At 36.3% G+C, this 12,165-nt stretch overlaps 1 long non-coding RNA gene across 1 annotated transcript; it reads right to left on the bottom strand.

Moving 5' to 3' along the window:
• Positions 1-236: 236 nt before the first annotated feature.
• Positions 237-9,822, bottom strand: LOC127527225 (uncharacterized). Its single transcript, XR_007934534.1, has 4 exons — positions 9,664-9,822; positions 3,373-3,465; positions 978-1,181; positions 237-448 (listed from the first exon to the last, which is right to left on the bottom strand). It is a non-coding gene; the product is annotated as an uncharacterized LOC127527225 (long non-coding RNA).
• Between the last annotated feature and the right edge of the window lie 2,343 nt (positions 9,823-12,165).

The following is a 12,165-nucleotide window of genomic DNA, read 5'->3' as shown; positions in this document are numbered from 1 at the left end:
TAAGGCACTACATTTACATACACTCAGGCAAGAAGATGTGGCAGGAATCAGGAATACTTAAAAAAAAAAAAAAAAAAAAAAAACAGCGTCTAAAATATAGAAACTCCAAAAGAGGTATGAGAAAGCAAGGATTCAAACCCAGGTGCCTGGAATTGTTGTGGAGCATCACCAGTCACACATACAGTAAATTAAAAAGTTTTTTTTTTTTTTTTTTACCAATACATTTTAATTATTTCCAGAGAAAAGCTCATGTATACTACAACTTAAGATGTAAATGCTGGCCTCTAAAAGGTATTGCTGAAATAAGAAACAACTGTGTCCCTAAACAAAACCTGCAGCAGACTTCACTGCTTCAGATGCATTGATGGCAGGCAGAGCCAAAACAATAAGGACTTCATTGCTCCATGATGGATGCTAACACACACTGTAGTCATCACTGGTCACCTGCCTTTGACCCCGGCCTCCCACACTGCAGACGTGGGCCAGACTGTCCCATCTGGTGTAACCCAGGGAGAAGAGGATAACAGGAATTTAGAAAATGGTCCATTTCAAGAACTCTTTATAAACACACAACTTCAAGGTCTAGTTGTAACTTTTAAATTATTTATTTCCTAATAAGATAAATATCAGCATTGCCGCTCTGTTATGCCAGACGCACAGCTCTTTCTGTAGGCTATGGTTTTACAATAACACATCTCAAAGATTTGCACGTTAGATCGATTAGAAATTTCATAAAGATCTGCAGGAGTACTGTCACATTCTTGCCTAACAATTTTAAACGCCGCAGCCGTGCTCTCACGTGAAAGGAACATGGTGGTCTGTTACCTGTGCAGCTCAATATTATATATGCTTACAATAATGACCTGTTCTCCATATTGCATCAGCCAGTTAACAGATCTGCATTCATCTGTTCTAAAAAATATATAAATTATGCTTTAAAAATAAAAGAATATGATTTGCTCTTAGTTTGATTGGACAGACAACCTGTACACTAACACAAAATGAAACCATTAACATTTCATGAAAGTACACAGTTGTGCTGTGGATGTCAAGTCAATCTGGCTAAAAGCAGGGGTTCCCGTCTTTGAATCAGATTCTTATGCTTCTTCAGCTTCATACTTCTGTACTGAGGACAAAATTCCGGATATGGAGGTCACTCGATTTATGAACATTCCCCACACCTCAAATGGAAAAAAACAAATGGAATAGCAGGAGCTATGCATCAAAGAGGAACAAAGTTTTATAAAAATCTAAAGACAAACTAAAGAGTACTCTTGGTTTATGTACAATTATATTTTTAATTAGAGGTAAATACAACAAAGCTCTACACTTCGATTCACATATGCAAATCAAATCACAGAAAAATAACCAGCAATTAAGCATGCAGTTAGGCTTGTAGTATATGTGCATAAACATTATGCAGGATAAGGAAGACATTAACAAACACATGCAAATACACAACACCCTTATAGCCAAACTAATTCAGCTTTCATACACATCTCTTCACCCCACGCTCAATGGCCACGTTTTGAGTGTATAAAATATAAGAGTTTTGAAGAAAGCTTCTGGCCTGAGGCAATGTAACAACATCAATGTTTTGACGAGAACTCACCATTCAGCCCAAAACACTTTAATTTATAATTCTCCTAAAGTTCCCAATATATCAATATGTCAAAATTTAAGGGACCATAAGGTGCAACTCTAAATTATTTTCTAACTTGTCTCATGTGTCTACAAGTTTTGTGTGACCAATAATCACTCAAGAAAGCATAAAAGGGAAAAATGGAAGAACTGTTTACTTGCTTAGTTAACATTTGTGGAAAATTACCATTAACCAGCTTCTGCCTGTTCCCATGTTCTTTTTGAAGAACTGGTATTATAGCAACAACTGCCATCTGGTACTTAACATTTTCATATTTAAAAAAATGCCTATCATGCTACTCATTTTGCTTAAACTGAAAATATAAAGCTTTTTTATTATTAATTTCCTGCACTCTCTGAATTAGCTCTTCTTTGGAGTACTACAGTGATGCAATATTCCTCATTTAATAAAGCTACCCTAACACTTTTTTTCAATGTGACCCCACTTTTCATGTCACCTCATTCAGAGAAAGCTTCCTGTACAATATTAAACTTTTGTATGCATAGGCCATTTCTGGATCTGTTCCCTGGATCACTGCCTCTTGTAGTTTGGTGATTGGCCTCTCAAGAACATCTTATTAAAAGCCTTTTGGAACTAAAGCTAATTAAATCAAATGTTTCTGTGGCTTTTTCATAAAGCACAATCATTTTGGCAAAGCACATTTACATTGAATGTATCTGTTTCTCTCCTGCCTTTTATAACTGCCTATCCATTAATTTACCAGTAGAGAAAAACCAAGCAAAATGACACCTTTTATTGGCTAACTAGAAAGATTACAAATCTATGTACATCTTGCCTGAAGAAGGGGCCTGAGTTGCCTCGAAAGCTTGCATATTGTAATCTTTCTAGTTAGCCAATAAAAGGTGTCATTTTGCTTGGCTTTTCTCTACATTCATAATGGCTAACACGGTACAGCACCCTAGTACTATTAATTTACCAGGATACTTTTTTAATTGGTAATTTGTAATCTTAAACAATTTTCTTAGCAATCGACAATTTAGAAAACTAGTTTCTAAAGCTTTATATTCTCTAGTCAGTAAGCAGCACAAAGCTTGAATCCTTTGTATAAATCTTTCAAACTTGAGAATGAAAGGACCTGTTGGATTTTTATTAATTATTCTACTCTAAATTTCCTTTTGCAATTTCATAAGCTGCTGCTATAATTCTGTAATTATGTGCACCTATGTGAAAGTTCAGTTCAATTGCAGTAGTTTTTAATATTATCATCATCATTATAAAAGCAATCTTTAATCAACTGCTTTTCTGTGATAGTCAATTCCCTGCTGTTTAGAAATTTAAAATAATATTTTGCATTATTTTAAAATGTGTTTCTGTGACTATTCATAAATATAACTATCAAATCAGCAGACTGGTGATATAGAGGTTAACACTCATGGTTCACAACTTCAGATGCCCAGACATTGTGGAGATTTAACAATAGTTATAATTAATTATACATTAGTTTTTTTTTTTAGTAATTAATGATGTGAATGTGACTACTAGAACCAACTGACAACTTCAATCGAGGTTTTAGAGTATAGAGAAGAGCTAAAATACACATTGTTAGATTCTCTGAGCCAGGTTCCCAATAAAGAGCACTTCTATCTCTTCAGTAACAGGGTATGCAATAAGCTTTAAATGAGTCTAATTACTCCTACAGAACATCAAAAAATGAATTAAATTCCCACTTGGTGTCAGTCCTATACAAATTGTGGACATTACAAACTTACTTGATTCAGTGCCTCCTCTTCACCATTTCGCTCTGCCCACACTTGGAGATTGCTGTTTAGCTTGGACATCAGGCTAATTGCTTCTCTCAGATCCTGACTCAGAAAAAAGATTCATAGCATAGTTAATGCTTATAGATAGATTAAATCTGATCACAATAATGGTATACTGCTAATCAAAGAACAGTATTCATAGCTTATAGCTACAATTGAATTCTTATAGCATAATTTACAAAATGAATGAATGATTAGGCTACCTATGCATTTTTCATAATAACTGTACATACCCTTTTAACTTTCTACTACAGGTTTATGTTAATCTTTTTTTTTCTCTAAAATTAAAAAATACATATTTAAAAAGGAAACACACACACACACAAAACAGTTTATCTCAGTGACAAGAAAAAAAAAAATCAATTAAAGGCCACAAGGAAACAAACTCTAGGCATGTGCAAAACAGATTGGTCATTCTTACTGTATACAGGTGCATAACACCATGCTAGAGGGTACATTATTTTCAAAAGTTTAATTTCAACATTTTAGATAATTGACATTAAAACCTGAAAAGCATAGATCTGACAATTATTCAAGAAACCATAAACCAAAAAGGAGAAGCAGAATGGGGGAAGTAACAACAATGCACTGATTGTGAGACAAATGTTAACAACATCCAGGACAGTTAAAGTGTTATGGTTGGGCCTGTAGAGCAACACCGGAAAATCGAAAGGCCACACTATTAACATGTTCTAGGGCCATCCCATATAACAAATTTGGAAGGCAGTCCAGCTAACAACCTGAAAAAATATTTTTTTCCCCTGTACTTTTGCAAAGGATCACACACAGGTCTTTTAAAGAAAATCAGAGTCCACATTGAGACAAGGTGAAGTAAGAGTTCTGCAGACTTAAATAGAGTAGCACAGATTATAAATGAAGAACGCATGAAACAGAATGAGAAAGGGGAGTTTACAGGAAATTGGGACTTTTTTGTCTTTGGAAAGGGCATATCCAGATGAGGAACAGAGAGAAAAAAAGTAGAGAATGACTAGTTCACAAATTTGAAAAACATACTCTTGTCACTGCATACGGTTTTAAAGTAGAATTGTACTACAAACATATGTTGAAAAAATACCAAACATAATGCATTCACTCTGATTGTAGCTGGTGGACTTGGGTTTGCATCCTGGTAATGGTTTTAACATTTCTCCCATTATCTTTCACATTGCCAATTTTTAAAAGGAAATCTCCTTTAGAAGGAAAGCAACATGTTTATGGTGTCAAAACAAATTTTCAGACTCCGACTAAATTTAATTTGTAATATAATGTGTTAAAACTTTCAATTTCACATAGTTTATTTCAATTAGTATACTCTATTTTTTTCTTCTGTTCTTTTAATAAATATATAACCTTTTTAATTCAGCAAGTTTTGTCTTTTGTTTAATTATGCTCAAAGTTAACAGCTTCTCTATGAAATAATATTAAAAAAAGACACAACCGAATCGCTACAGCTTTTAAACTTATATTTAACAATTTAGGGTACTAAAAAGTAGCCTGATAATTCATGTTGGCAGAAATAAAATGCTTTAATTCTTTGCATTTATAGAGTGCTTTTCTCACTACTCAAAGCACTCAGCAGTTGCAGGTTAAGGGCCTTGCTCAAGGGCCCAACAGAGCAGAGTCCCTATTGGCATTTACGGGATATTCGAACCGGCAACCTTCTGATCGCCAGTGCAGATCCCTAGGCTCAGAGCCACCACTACGCTTTGTAACTTGTATACATTGTCCCTACATTGATGGAATAAAGGCCAGAAGACCACATGACCACCATCATCATCAAATTCTTCCATGTGAACCCTGAATGCCATGAGGACTGATTGAGGTCATTTATGTTAGGTAGAATGCCCAGAGGGGGCTGGGTGGTCTCGTGGCCTCAGAACCCCTGCAGATTTTAGTTTTTTTTTTCTCCAGCCGTCTGGAGTTTTTTTTTTTTTTTGTTTTTTTTCTGTCCTCCCTGGCCATTGGACCTTACTTTTATTCTATGTTAAATAGTGTTCCCTAATTCTATTTTCTTATTTATTTTGTCTTTTTTCTCTTTCTTCATCATGTAAAGCACTTTGAGCTACATCATTTTTATGAAGATGTGCTAAATAAATAAATGTTATTGTTGTATGTTGTGTGCTTTTAGTTGAAATAGTAAAAAGACTACCATTCAAACGTTTGGGGTCACCTAGACATTTTTGATAGAAATTCATACCTTTTTTATCTAGATACCATTAAATTGATTTAAAAATTTTCCAAGGCATTACTAGTGTTTATAATGGTTATTATTACTTTATTTATTATTATTCACATATGGCTGTAAAGCCCCGTTTTCAGCAGCAATCCCTTCAGTGCCCTAATGGTAAACTCTCTTAGCTTATCCTTAATTAATCACATTATTAAAGAAACTTTTGTAATTGTATTAGCACTACTGAAACATAACCTATTCTGTTCACTTGTGTTGCAAGGTACTGGCATTCCTAAAGTTCAGTTCTGGGTTCGAAAATGGTCAAAATATAACTGATTTCACAAGAAACATGTCAGTTTTTTTTTTTTTTTGCAAAGTGAAGGTTATTTCATGTGAAAGATTGCCATGAAAGTGATGATAAAATACAAGGGTGTCCAATACTGTCTTGAGAGAATAGGCTGAACTGGATCTAACCAGTATAGAAAAAGAGGGAGAAGGCCAAGATGGACAACTTGCATAAGAGGAAAGGACATCAGAAACTGTATTTTGAGAAACAACTGTGTTATTGGTCCTCAGTGGAATTCTTCTTTGAATACAGCCCAATTCCAGTGTCATCTGCAACAGGGAAAAGACAATTCAGTAATGCTGGCCTTACAAGAAGACTTTTAAAGAAAAAGCCATACTGAAACTCGTAAGTAAAAAAGAAAAGTGTTGGCCCATCAGGGCCTTCCCCTTCTTTTTCTGTCCTAGTTTGGTCCAGGTCGCCCTTTTCTCTCAAGACAGTGATAGACACCTTCATATGAAATACAGTAATCCCTCCTCCATCGCGGGGGTTGCGTTCCAGAGCTACCCGCGAAATAAGAAAATCCGCGAAGTAGAAACCATATGTTTATATGGTTATTTTTATATTGTCATGCTTGGGTCACAGATTTGCGCAGAAACACAGGAGGTTGTAGAGAGACAGGAACGTTATTCAAACACTGCAAACAAACATTTGTCTCTTTTTCAAAAGTTTAAACTGTGCTCCATGACAAGACAGAGATGACAGTTCTGTCTCACAATTAAAAGAATGCAAACATATCTTCCTCTTCAAAGGAGTAAACAAATCAATAGGGCTGTTTGGCTTGTAAGTATGCGAAGCACCACGGCACAAAGCTGTTGAAGGCGGCAGCTCACACCCCCTCCGTCAGGAGCAGAGAGAGAGAGAGAGATAGAGAGAGACAGATAAAAAAATCAATACGTACCCTTTGAGCTTTTAAGTATGCGAAGCACCGTGCAGCATACTTAAAAGCTGCACACAGAAGGTAGCAACGTGAAGATAATCTTTCAGCATTTTTAGACGAGCGTCCGTATCGTCTAGGTGTGCGAACAGTCCCCCTGCTCACACCCCCTACGTCAGGATCACAGATAGTCAGCGCAAGAGAGAGAGAAAGAAAAGTAAGTTGGGTAGCTTCTCAGCCATCTGCCAATAGCGTCCCTTATATGAAATCAACTGGGCAAACCAACTGAGGAAGCATGTACCAGAAATTAAAAGACCCATTGTCCTCAGAAACCCGCGAAGCAGCGAAAAATCCGCGATATATATTTAAATATGCTTACATATAAAATCCGCGATGGAGTGAAGCCGCGAAAGGCGAAGCGCGATATAGCGAGGGATTACTGTATGCAGTTTCCTAACAATCAGTCACATGGAATTGCCTTCATTCTGAGAGAAAAAAATTGACATATTTCTTGAGAAAGCTGTTTCATTTTGGCCATTTTTGAACCCAGAGCTGAACTTTATGAATACCAGTACCATACTGTAAGTGAACAGGATAACAGGTTTCACTGGTTCTAATGCAGTTAGAAAGGTTTCTGTAATAACCAATTAGCATTAACACATGACTAATTAAGGATAAGCTAAGGGTGTTCACCATTGGAATATTGAAGGAACAGCTGCTGAAAATGCGGCTTTGCAGCCATATGTGAATAATAAATTAATAATCAGTCATTTCAAGCAGCAATGGCCATTATACACAATAGTAATGCACTGGCTATATTTTTAAATCAATTCAATGGTATCTTGATAAACAAAGGTACCAATCTCTATCAAAAACATGAAAATTTATGAGTGACCTTAGACTTTTGATTCATACTGTACACTGACTTAAATTACAAATAGAGCAGTCAGAGATACCATAAATTAAGGAGTTGGGAGTCGAAGGTTTTATGTACTGACTCCACAGGTCTGCTTGTACAGAAAGCACTAAACAAGTTTCCCACTATTTAGATAATTTCAAATAAACAATGGATATGAGAAATTGTGCCAACCCCTTACAACAGCACAAAAAAGGATATTGCTGTTAATGGTAACAAGAACCTCAATGTTTTTAATGAGCCCAACACAGTTCATCAATCCATACTTACCTAAATTATGCCAACTATCATCACGTTGAAATTAAAGGTCTCCAAAATAGTAATATCTAGTGCTACACTGTTTGATAACTTATTCCACATAGCTATGGTTTCCTGTGTCAAGAGAAAATTCAATATTGTGCACCTATGTTCTAACTGAATAACTCATTTTAAAATATTAACAGTAATCCACTTTGATAATTCCTTTCATTATTTTAAAACATTATTATCACATCATCTCAAAACCCCATTTATAAAACTTTTGACATGTTTATGTTGTAAAAACAGGGCAACTACTGTATGTATTGATCAAGACATTGTGTAGAAAGGTTCACAGTACAATGTTTGCATACAGTTTGGTGCTAAAAAAACTGTCAAGACTAAAATATGGGTCAAATATACACTGTAGATTTTTAAGAATATGTTGGAGATTATCCAGCATACAGGACACTTCCTGGAAATATGGAGAAATAGGCCATCCAATATATAGCACACTTACACTTACAGACCCAAAGAATCCTATACATACTGTATATAAATGAGTGTTACACTGTATGCAAAACCACTACAGCAATGTCAGAAATTCAACTTTGTGCACATACAAAAAAAAACAAAAAAAAAACATATCTCTGTATTTGAATTAGGTTCTTGAAATTCCTGGATAAACCAGTTAGGTATTAACTAAGCTATGCCAACACAGAATAAAATAAAATTCAGTCTTAATACATTCCACAGAAAGTAAACTTTTGGTTATTAGAAATGGTTAGTAGAAATAGACAGTCGGACTTCCTTGGCCAATTAGTCATCTAGTGCCATCCTTGGCTTTTTACAATTTTTTATGTGAATTGAGTAATTTGCTTGTCTTGTAAAATCTCCTTGTTCCGGACGGGGTTGAGTTGCACCTCGCACTCAGTGCAATCGAGATGGGCGCTGTCGCTGGCTTTCTCAGAGCCTAAACTGAATGAATTGGTTTCAAAACGGGTGGATGCAAATCTGTGTACTGTACTTGTTCTGGGCATCAGAAAGCATTCAGTGCTGTGCTGTAATCAAAACTCATTGTCTTTGTGTGTGCTGATAAAACAAAATTCAGATTCTTATTTGGCTTCTTCGGGAATGTGAGGGCATAACATTAGACAATTGTAGTTTGTAAAAGAATAAAAGGGAGCACAACTAACATTGTGTAGATAAAAGGTTTGATACAAGCACCAAAAAGAAATCATTTGTCTACTAAGAATGGATTAGTGTGTATATGCTATAAAGGACAATAAAAAGATTATTTACAACAAATGCACCGCAACACCTCCCACTAATAAACACCAGATGTCCAAGTCTCTTCCATGCGCTGCTTCCCTTTTTTTAGATCTTTCAGCACCCGAAAAGTCACTTTATTAAAAACTCCTGAAATCATCTCCATGAGACTAAACGACTAGTTTACTGGAATTACGCGAGCTTTCAAAACATAGGGTGGACCTCAAGGAATGGCTACTTCAGATTTGCCTTCTGGTTCAACTGGGATTTCCGAACCAGCGTCACCTTCAGTCCGGGAGGGCTGATAACATAGTAAATAATCGTTTTCTATCTACTGACACCCACCTTCCAGACATTATTTCTGAAACCATTGTTTTATTTATCAGATTATCCTAAACAATTCGCATCACGTACAGTGAGCGGCGTACCTCACCGATGTTTTCCAAATAAGTGAGCCTCTGTCGGAGAAACTCGGCCTCCTCAGTACTTCCCGCCATCTTCATTCAAAAGGGGCTTGGCGCGCACTGCTGTCTATGCGCGGTTTACTCACTCGCGGATGCGCGCCGCGCGGCGCCGCCCTCGCAGCACGACTCACTCACAAAATGTCGCTGCTAGTACGAAGAATCCTCTGCTGTAACATTTCTTACTCCGCGGCACCATCTACTGGGCATTGTTGTAGGAGAATACCCAAAAAGAGTACTGTATCTTTAACGTGAGTCCTATTTACGGTTTAGCATGCTTGTTTTGAAAAGCAGTTTTAGTTACACAATATCAGTTGACAATGTTTAATACAAAATAACAAAAATCTCGCTTCATTAAAGCTAAATCATTGTGTGTAACAGTTTGTTGGGAATGGTCTTAAAATGCTGTTAAAAGTGTGCCACTGTAACAGCTCTTACAGACGCCCAGTTGGACTTAAACTGGAGTATTATATTAAACTAAATTAATTTTCTTGTTCCTGGAACCATTTCAAGACTCTCCTGGCCTTGTATCATGGAGACTTAATCCTGCTAATGAAAATCTTTTGCAAACGGGCATGTCGTAGCCATGAAAGGGGTAATCAGCAGTGATGTGAGGGTAAATCCTTTAACGATAAGTGACTGGGCAATTTTTATTTTTTTTTTCGCTTCTGCACACCAAAGCAACAGGTGACTTCTGCATCGCAGATTATTAAATAACATGTAGAATAGTATAAAGGGTCCTATATTGTGGAAGTAGAATTGCCTTTTTATGAATATTTGAATATCCTTTGACTGTTTATGGTGTTGTGTATGTATATATAAATTGTTTATTTAATAGCTGGATGTGGTGGTGCATTGGTTAGACCTGCTACATTATGGCTCCAGAGTCCTGGGTTTGAGTTCAAGCCCGGGTACAGCATGTGTAAAGTGTGCACTTTCTGCATGGGTTTTCCTTTGGGCAATCCTGTTTACCTAATATTCCAAAGATGTGCAAGTTAGGTTATTTGGATACTATAAAATGACCCCATATGAATAAGTGTGGATATGCAAGTGTGCCCTTTGATGGGCTGGTGCCTCCTCCAGATTTATTTTCAACCTTAAAACCCATTGTTGCTGATAAAGGCGTTGTCGCCCCACGACTTTGAACTGGATAAAGAGATTGAAAATTGTGTGGAATGAATGTTACACAAACACACACACACACACATATATATATATATATATATACACACACATATATATAAACATTTGGTGAGGTAGTGTGGTGTAGTGGTTCAGGCGTTGGACTGTAAACCCCAAGGTTGTTCCCCTATTGCTTTATGTGACCATGATATATATATATATATATATATATATATACACATATATATATAAACATTTGGTGAGGTAGTGTGGTGTAGTGGTTCAGGCGTTGGACTGTAAACCCCAAGGTTGTTCCCCTATTGCTTTATGTGACCATGAGCAAGTCACTAGACCTGCCTGCGATCCAATTAGTAAACTAAAGGAAATGTAACCAATTTTATCATAAATGTTGAAAGTCTCCTTAGATATAGACGTCAGCCAAAGATGTAAATATAATTTTTTATGTATCACACAGGTATACATTGAAAAAAATGTTTTATTTTTCGTGTGATTTTTACATATTTTTGGGTGCTGAATTCAAAAATGAAAAACATTTTTTCCATCATGTACCATGTTTTCACAAAAACATTAGAAGTCTATAGTTTTTTTTATTGTTTTCAAACTAACTAAATATCAATATTTTATTTTAATGATAATTTGTTTGAATGTAATATTTTCTAACATTAAAATATACAGTGAATCTGGAAAGTATTCACAGCACTTTTTCCACATTTTGTTATGTTACAGCCTTATTCCAAAATGGATTAAATTCATTTTTTTCCTCAGAATTCTACACACAATACCTCATAATGACAACGTGAAAAAAGTTTACTTGAGGTTTTTGCAAATTTATTAAAAATAAAAAAACTAAGAAATCACATGTACATAAGTATTCACAGCCTTTGCTCAATACTTTGTCGATGCACCTTTGGCAGCAATTACAGCCTCAAGTCTTTTTGAATATGATGCCACAAGCTTGGCACACCTATCCTTGGCCAGTTTCGCCCATTCCTCTTTGCAGCACCTCTCAAGCTCCATCAGGCTGGATGGGAAGTGTCGGTGCACAGCCATTTTAAGATCTCTCCAGAGATGTTCAATCGGATTCAAGTCTGGGCCACTCAAGGACATTCACAGAGTTGTCCTGAAGCCACTCCTTTGATATTTTGGCTGTGTGCTTAGGCTCGTTGTCCTGCTGAAAGATGAACCGTCACCCCAGTCTGAGGTCAAGCGCACTCTGGAGCAGGTTTTCATCCAGGATGTCTTTATACATTGCTGCAGTCATCTTTCACTTTATCCTGACTAGTCTCCCAGTCCCTGCCGCTGAAAAACATCCCCACAGCATGATGC

Source organism: Erpetoichthys calabaricus, chromosome 3 (genome assembly GCF_900747795.2).
Source record: "Erpetoichthys calabaricus chromosome 3, fErpCal1.3, whole genome shotgun sequence".
Lineage (NCBI taxonomy): Eukaryota > Metazoa > Chordata > Cladistia > Polypteriformes > Polypteridae > Erpetoichthys > Erpetoichthys calabaricus.
Note: the sequence above shows the minus strand (reverse complement) of the source record. Positions and strands in the feature narration are given on the sequence as shown.